Genomic DNA, 12,500 nt, shown 5'->3' on the forward strand with positions numbered 1-12,500 from the left:
GAATCAACATATAAAAGCAAGACAAATGCGAAATGATGAGGTAAATTACGAACTAAGATGTTACATGGCCAAGATGTTACCTCATCATTTCGTATTTGTTTTGCTTTTATATGTTGATTCCCTGAAGATGAATATATGTGGAATTCCAGCAGCTCTTACATCTTTGAAGGAGAGCTCACATGTATTTTGAAACATGTATAGGAATTAAAGGAACTTTTATTTATATGCGTTTCGCTCCATTTATTGTTATTATTCATATCTTCTCAAAATGTATCACTTCAACTTGGTATCTCTACCTATAAAACAGCGGTGATATCTAGTTTTTTTGGTGTAATTTTTGCTACCTCTCGTAACTATTAACATATTTACATTGTCAAAGGTTTTTTAAAACTGAGATAATATTAATATATACATAAACTAATATATATATATATATATATATATATATATATATAAGCAATAATAAATCTCTGAGCGAGGTATAAACAGTAGCTGCACGACAACGTGAAGTATATTTGCCACTTAAATGTGGCTAACCACTAAGGGTGGATGCTACTGTAGCTTGTAGCCCCAGGAAGACATCTCCTCCAGGTGGCTATTGACACGCTTTCTGTGCCCTATCAGTATTTGCAAGGGGAAGCCATTCTTCCCATCGTCGATCTGACGTGAGACGCACGGACCCGGGTTTCTGGATATTTACCCGTCGTCAGATAGATAGAAAGATAATGTACATCGATGTCTCTCTCTCTCTATATATATGTATATATATGGAGAGAGACATCGATGTATATTATCTACCTATCTATCTATATACATATAAATATATTCATAAATGTATATTTATATTATATATATCGTTGTATACATATTTTTATCCACATGAATATATGCTTATGGGTCTCTCTAACCTTTTATCCATTCATGCGTACATATATATAAGCAGAGAATGAAATAAGCATGCACAATGCACAGATATAAATGATAAAATGCCATACACATGTACACATACGTATACTCAATACACAGATGCATTCAAATACACTGATACACTGATACATTCAAATTGTCAAATTTTGACCACTAAAATTGTTGTTAATGGTCAAGAACTGAACGGCAGACCCCAACAAACAATACTCTACAGCGTTCAAGAATAAAACTACTTAATCATGAACTAATATTCGGCCAAGAAAATTACATTTCCTAATTCCTCTGCTGCATTTACGAACTAACATCTGGGACTGGAATGGGCACAAATGTCGCCATGCTTATGCAAAGTTTGTCATGACATATATTGAAGCTCAAATCCCTGAAAAATTTAATGTGTCACCAGCCACTATACAATAATAGAAAGATTACTTGGATGATTATCTCATTCTGTGGACCCACGGTCTTGGACAATTTAATGACGTCAAAACCGTAAGTTGTAACACACAGAAATATACACTTCACAATGGAATACAGTCACATCCAGCTATATTTTCTTCATATCTTTATCATATAAGATGCCATGATTACTGAAACCAGTATCCACTCTATACTGTCAAATTCAAAAGAATATTTACAATACTTATTATACATTTTATGCCACTTTAGATACATTTATTCTAGTATGAAGAATATGTGCGATAGTTTCAAATATTGAATCTCAGACTAAAAGACTCCAAGAACTAAAACAAATACTACGAAACAAACAATATTGAATAATCCTATTTCATAATAGAGTAGAACTGGCCAGAATAAATTTTCAGGAATTACAATGTTTGAAAATGGTTATATTCTTATGGTTGAACTCTATGTGGTCACATGACGAGAACGATTTCTTTCAAATTGATGTAATGCTTTCAGTAATCAATTAAAGGAGCCGCTTGAAATGGCCGTCCATCTTTGTTACTCATTTACACATACACACAAACACACATATCAATCCGTTTCTGTTTGTCTGTCTGTCTCTCTATATATGTATATATATCTGTGTGTGCATGTGTGTATACATGTCTACTTTTGTGGGTGTTCTTGTATTTACATAACCTGGGCGTATTCGTTTGACCTGGGTGCATGTACTTTAATGCTTTTGTATTTATAATATGTTGGCCTTATATTCTTATTTATATTTCTGGTACACCTAGATTTTCTTTTCAGCTGTTTTCCCTTTAAATAACTTCTTTTTCACTTACTTCATATTTCTCTTGTCTTACTTCTTTCGTCGCATATTCCTGATTTTTTTCTAGTAATACATAACATTCCATATAATATAATATACTACAGTAAACTCATGTATTGTAATAAGATAACCGCTTTAAATTAACAACTCCGAGCTATTATAATGCATTAGCCTTCAGTTCACTCACACTAACTTTCTACCACATTCCAACGTATTGTTAATTAGTTATGTAAACATATATATTATATAATATAATATAGTAAAATATAATAACAATAATATATATATATATATATATATATATATATATATATATATATATATATAATTAATAGTTATCGCCAAGCCAACATGGCAGTCCCAAGAAACTAGTCTGCAGATGCCAAACCAGCAGGGGGACACTGCTGACCTCCCCTGTTCGAAGGTTATAAAGGACACAGGTTTCGTGTGTCACATAGCTAGCTAGAGGCGATGGCTTCTTGGAGCTAATTCACGGCAGCTTTCGTCCTAATTTTGGGACTGCCATGTTGGCTTGGCGATAACTATTAATTTCCAGTACCGCTGCCGTAGTCTCCTTTAGAGAGACTTAGAAATATTAATAACTCTCTCTCTCTCTCTCTCTCTCTCTCTCTCTCTCTCTCTCTGTATATATATATATATATATATATATATATATACATGTATTGCATTGCTTTCATTTGACAATCTAAAATCCATTACATAAATTTTTTTCTTTGTTGTCTTTACCGTATATAATATTATCAACTATATTGTTATTAAAGCTAACAGTTGCTGCACGAATAAATATCTTGCATAACTGTCTAACTTAGTATCTGAAGAACGTATGCATGTGTGTATATATATATATATATATATATATATATATATATATATATATATATATCAATATATATATATGTATATATATATATATATATATATATATATATATATATATATATATATATATATATATATATTTATACATGTAATTTTATAAGTGCATATTTCACACAGATATAGATAAATGTATAATTAAATACTCTAAAAGTGACTCTGATTCATAATTTTTAATGAATCCATATCATTTCTAGTTACTTAACTTAAATTACTTAAATTTGTTATCGTTCAACCTAGTTTATTTTATATTCGTAACCGTTACTTGGTATTGTCTACTTTTATAATAATCTCTAAGAAATAAACTACTTAATTTCCAGCAAAATATCCATTTAAGTTTATCTTTCACTTCATTCGGGTCACTTAATATTTACATAAAAGGGAGTTGTACTACTTCATTAGATATAATGGGTTTGTGAATACATTGACTCGCTTATCGAGTTTAATTATTCATTATCTTCTTCTTTTTAAATCATGGTTATACATGCCACCCACAAATATATACATATATACGTATATATACGCATATATGGATATAATCATTTGTATTTTATGTATGCATACACATAACCATATACGTATAGAGGCATATACACATATATGTATATCTATCTATCTATCTATCTATCTATCTATCTATCTATCTATCTCTCTCTCTCTATATATATATACACTCACACACAGACGCACAATCACGGACAAACACACACACACACACACACACACACACACACACACGTGGCTGTGTGGTAAGTAGCTTGCTTACGAACCACATGGTTCCGGGTTCAGTCCCACTGCGTGGCACTTTGGGCAAGTGCCTTCAACTATAGCCTCGGGGCGACCTAAGCCTTGTGAGTGGATTTGGTAGACGGAAACCGAAAGACGCCCGTCGTATATATATATATATATATATATATATATATATATATATATATATATATATATATATGTATGTGTGTGTGTATATGCTTGTGTGTCTGTTGTCCCCCCAACATCGCTTGGCAACCGATGCTGGTGTGTTTACGTCGCCGTAACTTAGCGGTTCTGCAGAAGAGACCGATAGAATAAGTACTAAGCTTCCAAAGAATAAGTCCTGGGGTCGATTTGCTCGACTAAAAGGCAGTACGTAAGGTGTAGAAAAACGCTGCTACTTGAATTTCATAAATAAAGAAATAACTGTAGACCATGGAATTTCAATACTCTTTTCGTTTGCATTTGCACTTGAGTTTAGTAATACCACACACCCGCTCACTAACGGGGACTCTTACATAAGTCACTTGATCTACTAGAAACAGAATCCAAATTATTCTACCTTCGCATAAAAAAAAGACAAAAAAAAAACGGATAAATAAAATAACGCTTCCAGGATACAATATTCCAAAATACAAAACTTGGCGGTTGGAATATCTTTGATTCACATGTATGCTCTCTTTGGATTAAATTAGATTTATGGATCGAGAATAATTTATACACACATGATCACGATACGACAGAAAATGGTAACATATGAAATATATACGTCATTGCTACATTGCTTAGGAATGCAATTCATATGATGGCTGACGTCAACATTTTCTCACAAGGAATCCTGAAAACGGATAGGAATATCATAAACGAAATGATTGTTGATGCGGAAGGGTTTCCGTCACTGCAATGGATTAAGTAGAAGCGCCTGCAATAAATCTGAGTAGCTCTCGTAGGTTCTGCAATATATATATATATATATATATATATATATATATATATATATATATATATATATATATATATATATATATATATATATATATATATATATATATATATATATATATATATATATATATATATATATATATATATATATATATATATATATATATATATATATATATGTGGCTGTGTGGTAAGTAGCTTGCTTACCAACCACATGGTCCCGGGTTCAGTCCCACTGCGTGGCATCTTGGGCAAGTGTCTTCTACTATAGCCTCGGGCCGACCAAAGCCTTGTGAGTGGATTTGGTAGACGGAAACTGAGAGAAGCCTGTCGTATATATGTATATATATATATATATATGTATGTGTGTGTATGTTTGTGTGTCTGTGTTTGTCCCCCCAACATCGCTTGACAACCGATGCTGGTGTGTTTACGTCCCCGTAACTTAGCGGTACGGCAAAAGAGACCGATAGAATAAGTACCAGGCTTCTAAAGAATAAGTCCTGGGGTCGATTTGCTCGACTAAAGGCGGTGCTCCAGCATGGCCACAGTCAAAAAGACTGAAACAAGTAAAAGAGTAAAGATATATATATATATATATATGTGTGTGTGTGTGTGTGTGTGTGTGTGTGTGTGTTTGTATATATACATATATATATGTGTGTGTGTGTGTGTGTGTGTGTGTATACATATATATATATATATATATATATACTTGGAAAAGGATGCGTGGCGTTCGATCATATAATAATATAAATAATATATAAATACATGCATATATCCATACATATATGTACATACCTACATATATATGTATATATACATGCACATATGGGTACAGGACATCAAAGAAACGTTAAACACAATGAGAAACGAAAACATAGAAAACGAACTTTTTTTTCAAACAACGAAAAGAACAATCAGAGATACGATACACGCAACATAAAGAGTATATCCCTTCGTCACGTGTCCCTGTTTCATCTACTCCGAGTTTCGAAGGCAAGGACAATACGTGACTTCTTTGAAACAGTCCTTCCTGCAAAGCAAATAAAATAAAATTTGGGATTTTTTGCGGAGGGTGAAAATGTTAACAAGAACAGGACAGTGAGAACAAGACAGTAAAAACAATAAAAACAGTAAAAACAAGACAGTGAAGAACAAGACAGTAAAACCAAACGGTGAGGGCTGTTGTGCCAAGACGATGGAAAAATTATTATGAACGCAAGGAGAACGAGCCATGAGAGGAGACAGGCGAGGCACGTCAGATTCTGCATAAGGAGTAGACAACTACCATATCTGCACACACACACACACTCACACACACACACACACACACACACACACACACACACACACACACACACACACACACACACACACACACTTACACACACACATTCTACATTTAGTAAAGTACCATGGTTTCTACTATACTGAATTGTATTATTAGTTATGATAAACAGAGTAAATAAATAAAAAAGTATGACAAACATACGATGCTGTATATATCATTTGTTCCCTCTGTACGTTTCAATATTTTGGTTATTTACATTCTGTACAGTGGATGGTCCAAGTGCAGTTGGATTCTGATCTACAACAGTTCATTAGAGAACGCTTTATTGCATCACGTTTACGCAGATCAAACGTCTGAAGTTGGGACACATAGTAAGGCTTTTATATGATGAAAGGGAAATAAATAGAAAGCAACAGAGAGTGATAGAGAGAAAAACAAGAGAGAGAGAGAGAGAGAGAGAGAGTGAAAAAGAGAGAAAAGAATTATAGATAGATACGCATACACACACACACACACACACATATATATATATATATGAATGTATGTATGTATATATAAATATATATATATACATATATATACATATATATGTGTGTGTATGTGTGCGTTTGTGTGTATATATATACGCGTATGTGTATTATATAATTCCAATCAAACATGCTTTCCTACATTCTACACACGTGCATACAAATTATCAATAGGATTCCAACTACAGGATTCTAAAACAAAGAAGTAATAACGCCACGTATGCCATTATAGTTTCCTAATCCAATACTTCCGTTCGTCTAAAGGTTTGTTAACGTTTCTCTAATAACACTGCATCAATGCTAGCCAAAAGTATGGTTGCACAACGTTTTCATTGATGTAAGCCTATTAGACCTTCGTTGTTTACAAATTCAAGCAGCTGAAAAGATTCAAAATTACTTGATAATAACATATAATGACACTTGCGTGAGTATATGATCTATAATATACTGGTGCATTTATATAGATTCACTTGAAACATTTTACTAACATTTACCAGGAAGTTTCAACCTAGATATAATGTTAAATTGTATCTCAAATTTACACTAAAATACATCCTGTGTATGTCTTTCTACCTCTCTCGAAATTAGATTTACAGGATGTGAGTTTGTTTGCTTTGCGTTTCGTTTTCGTTAAAATTCTCTAGAATTTCAAAGTTTTTGCAAATCTGTCGTTACGTGTACTTAGTGTTCGAGTTAATGTTCGTATTTCTTACCAATGGAGAAAGAGCTGGATGCTATCGTAGAAACGAATCTGTTTCTCTGGAATTCAGTAACATCAACGGTGAGGTCTTTGTGTGTATGTATGTATGTACGTATGTATGTATGTATGTACATGATAATTACTTTTATTTCAAGATTTCTTGCCAATAGGGAAAGAAACGGTATCTAACCTAGTTACCAGTTTCTTTCATTAGAGCTTCAACATCGACAGGGTCTTGTTGAAATAGCAGGCGTAGCTGTGTGGTAAGAAGTTTGTATTCTAACCACATGGTTCTGGTTCGGTCCCACAGCGTGCCATCTTGGACAGGTGCCTTATACTATAGCCTCACATCCACAAAGGCCTGGAGTGCGGATTTGGCAGATCGAAATTGAGAGAATCCTCTGTGTTTGTACTCGTTTGCCTCCACCCACCGGCATCACAGTCGATGTTGGTTTGTTTATGTCACCGTGGATTAAAGGTTCGGCAAAAGAAACCGATGGAATGGATAATAGGCTTTAAAAAAATAAGTACTGAGGTCGATTTATTTGACGAAACCCTTCAAGGTGGTGCACCTTCATGGCTACAATCCAGTGAGTGAAACAAGAAAAGGTTAAAAAATAGTCGTGTATATGTATGCATACTCGTATATATATATATATATATATATATATATATATATATATATAGCCACACGTGTGTGCATGTATATATATACGTATGCATATAAACATGAATGCATGTACATATATATGTGGGCATGCTTAAATGGATGCACATATGGAAGTTGGTGCATATGTGGGTCTGATGTTTCTACTAACGTAATGTCAACACAGATATGTGTTTGCATGTCTATATATTGCTTATATGCGTATCTACTTATTACATGGTGAACGATTTGAAAATCTAAGATATTTTGTATGCCTTTGATGGCTTGCAGATGCAATCTCTCGTAGACACTTGCTGGTTTCGTGGCATTTAGTTCCTTAACATCAGTTCTAAGGAAGATAGTAGCGTATCCAGCTACGTATATGTGTGTGTGTTTGTACTTACGTATACATTGTATACCCATACATTGGAATTGAACAATAACTTATATTGGTAGAAAGTCATGTAGTCAGTGGGTATATTCGATTGCTTCATAGCTGGTATACATGTATTAATGATATGTAACGGCCACGGGGATTATTACAGGGATTACATTGAAACCGACGAATATAGTCGGTCGCTGTAAATTTTCTTCCTACGACGTCCCTCGGTCCCTGGCCCTAATTTAAATTGCAGCCGCTATTGTCTCAGATTATACAGATGTTGGCACACCGTCGCTTACGACATCGAGGGTTCCAGTTAATCTAATCAACGGAACAGCCTGTTCGTGAAATTAACGTGCAAGTGGCTGAGCACTCCACAGACACGTAGTTCTCGGGGATATTCAGCGTGACACAGTGTGACAAGGCTGACCCTTTGAATTACAGGCACAACAGAAACAGGAAGAAAGAGTGAGAGAAAGTTGTGGTGGAAGAGTACAGCAGGGTTCGCCACCATCCCCTGCCGGAGCCTTGTGGAGCTTTAGGTGTTTTCGCTCAATAAACACTCACAAGGCCCGGTCTGGGAATCGAAACCGCGATTTTATGACCGCGAGTCCGCTGCCCTAACCACTGGGCCATTGCGCCTCCACTCTCAAATTATACATCACTATCATAAATAAAGAAGAATACACCACATAATGTAGTCCCTAATATACATACAAAAAACACCTCCCCCCCTTCTCTCAACCACGTGCATTCACACAAGAAGGAAAAGCAATTTCTGGCATGTTTTGGATGACAGTTCCAGTCGATGAGGATTATTCTGAGAGGTCAAAAACAGATAGCCGAAAATTCCTACCTGTTCATTGTAATGAAGTTACTACCTTCCCTTGTTATTCAGTCTGTGACCAGGTATTTTCTTCAATATTATACTTAAGACCATTTTTTCCACTATCTTTAGTTCAGATTTTAAGGAGATTTTGCCGTACTCTTGTCAGACCGATTGACCGAGTAAAATACGTCATTATCAGCGCTGCATTGAGGGGAGAGAGAGAGAGAGAGAGAGAGAGAGAGAGAGAGAGAGAGAGAGAGAGAGAGAGAGAGAGAGAGAGAGAGAGAGAGAGAGAGAGAGAGAGAGAGAAAATGAGAGTGAGAGAAAGAGAGAGTGCAATGTGTCCAAACTTCCATAATGCACGCCATACGATTTATGATTGCAAGTCAGATTGTGCAATGTTTATGAATATAAACCTTATGTTTGGGAAAATAGATTTGTAATATTGTTGTATATATTATCTGGTTCGGTTGATACGAAGTTGTCGTATTGCTGCTCAAATGAGAGCTGAACACACCAATAGGATGAAGAACAACTAAATTATGTTCCGTTCACAGTGTTATCAGTAACTCCATTTTGTACAATTCTTTAAAGCCCGTCGAAGATCTTTACGACGAATCTTCTTTAAAATATACTACAACAAAGATAAAGTGACTTTTAATGCATGCGTAGATGTTTATATTATAATTAAATTAAAAGATTTTATTGCTATTTGAGCTAAAACAAATATATGATCAAGGATTTCTCACAAGAAACAATTGCAATAAAATACATACTTACATTCATATATAAGTATGCATATAAATATACGTACACGCAGTCACAAACACACACTCGCACAGGCATACATATATGCAAATACACATACACACACACACAGATGTATAACACAGCACTATGGAACAAAGCTTCTGGCGTTTTTTATTGCACGTTTTCCTGTGTATCATAAATCAACATTGAGATAAGAGAATGCAATAGGAAATTTTATTTCGTATATATGCATATATATATATATATATATATATATATATATATATATATATATATATATATATATATATATATATATATATATATATACGAATGTATGTATGTATGTATGTATGTATGTATGTATGTATGTATGTATATATATGTATGTATATATATGTATGCATATATATATGTATATATATGTGTATAATTATACATATATATATGTATGTATATATATATATATATATATATATATATATATATATATATATATATATATATATATATATATATATACCTCCATACATATAAGTATATATATATGTATTTCTGTTTGCATGTATTAGTTTAAGTGCACATGTATGTATACATATGTATGTTTTATATACATGTACATACTTAAACACGAATATATATATTTTTGTATGTATATATATATATATATATATATATATATATATATATATATATATATATATATATATATATATTTATATATATATATATATATATATATATAAATATATATATATAAATATATATATATATATATATGTATATATACATATAAATATATATGTATATATACATATATATGTATATATATATATAAATGTATATATATATAAATATATATATGTATATATACATATACATATATATGTATATATACATATATATATATATATATATATATATATATATATATATATATATATATATATATATATATATATATATATACATATATATATATGTATATCATAAATGTATGCTTATATGTATGCATACATCCATACGTAGACGCATACATACATACTTACACTTATACAAACTGAATAAAGTAATTAGACATGGTTCTTTCATCTTTAAGTTATCCATTTTTATTTCTTGCCTTCATTTTTATCATGTAGTATTGACTTTGTAATACATATCTAAACAGCTAGCTAGAGAATTGAGAAGAATTAGTGAAATTAATCATATCATACGAACATACTTATAAAGAATTGAAGGAGAATGAAAATAAAATAAATACCCCTGTAAATTGGTTTACAACTACGGCTGTATCTCCATGCACATTGCGCAATTTATCAATAGTTGACAGTTAAATGAGAATTGTATTGAACAATTTTTCTCCCCTTTTATTGCAATGTTTGCCAACTTTTTTCTATTACAGATGTTCACGTGTGTGTATGTGCGCGTGCATGTCAGCATGTGTGTGTATGTGCATGGGTATGAGTATTTATGTGTTTCTGAAAGCAGGATTTGAATGTTAATACATCATTTAAATAGAGTAAGTTATGTGGACATAGAGTTTAAAATACACATATTGTAATATATTAATGTACAAATGAATACAACAATAGCATGTTGACGCACATATACATAGAAACTGTTGAGGACATGTAAATATATACATGCTCATATGCATGCACTTCGATGCACAGTAATAAATATAAGCAATAGACGCACATATACCCGCGCACATATAAATATGTCTAAATATAGTCATATAAATATACTTGCATAAGCAAAGATAGCACGTGTGAGTGACGGACCCACCTTGAGCATAATCCTGTAAACGAGATAAAAACGGTAAACAGAGAGTCACTTACTGTAATGTGTTTTTTCAATGACAATGACAATGATAATATTGGCCAAGATTGACGTGGTCTTTTCCGTAGGCTTTTCTTTCCACGGGTAAACCTAAGCTGTTCCCCCTTTTACACCAGAACATTGCTGTGATACAGGATCCCTATTGATCGCCTTTTTTCTCCTCTCCCTCCTTACAATCCCATTTGATCGAAAATCTACCCCGCTATTTCAAGTTTACGTGTGGTTTCCACGCTTTAGGAATGGTCACTTGTCGCTTGAAGACCAACCCAGTTCAGGACGACCGTCGACCTCCCGAACGAATGAAAACATCATGAAAATTCGTGAACTGATCTTGGAGGAACGTCATCGAACAATTGACGAACTTGTTGATATAACCTGTGTGTCCTGAAACTCCTACTATTGAATTTTGAGCGAGGAATTGCGAAATTTGTGCTTCGCTTGCTCAAGGAACATCAAAAGCAGTCACGACTGAATACGAGTCGTGAGCTGAAAGAATAGCTGGAAGTTGATCTCGACCTTTTTATTTCTTTGAAGGTCATCACTGGTAACAAAAGTTTGTGCTACACAATCTGTAAATGTGGAAAAGACGGAGGAGTTAAAAGGTATCATTTCGCAAAAGTTCTAGCATTGCTTCGAATAGTGGAAAACACGGCTGGACCGATACTCTGCTTCAAATGGAGAATACTTTGAACTCGATAAAAGTGTAAACATGTAAAACTAAGTGAATAAAATAATATTGCGGTTTACTTTCAGTATCCCCCTCGTACATACATACAT

At 33.2% G+C, this 12,500-nt stretch overlaps 1 protein-coding gene across 7 annotated transcripts in view; it reads right to left on the minus strand.

Annotated features, from left to right (window-relative positions):
* LOC106875510 (uncharacterized) overlaps positions 1 to 12,500 on the minus strand; it is a 342,680-nt gene that overhangs the window by 139,526 nt on the left and 190,654 nt on the right. The gene's annotated exons all lie outside the window — the stretch shown is intronic.

Source organism: Octopus bimaculoides, chromosome 3 (assembly GCF_046866305.1).
Source record: "Octopus bimaculoides isolate indiv1 chromosome 3, ASM4686630v1, whole genome shotgun sequence".
In the NCBI taxonomy this organism is placed as follows: Eukaryota; Metazoa; Mollusca; class Cephalopoda; order Octopoda; family Octopodidae; genus Octopus; species Octopus bimaculoides.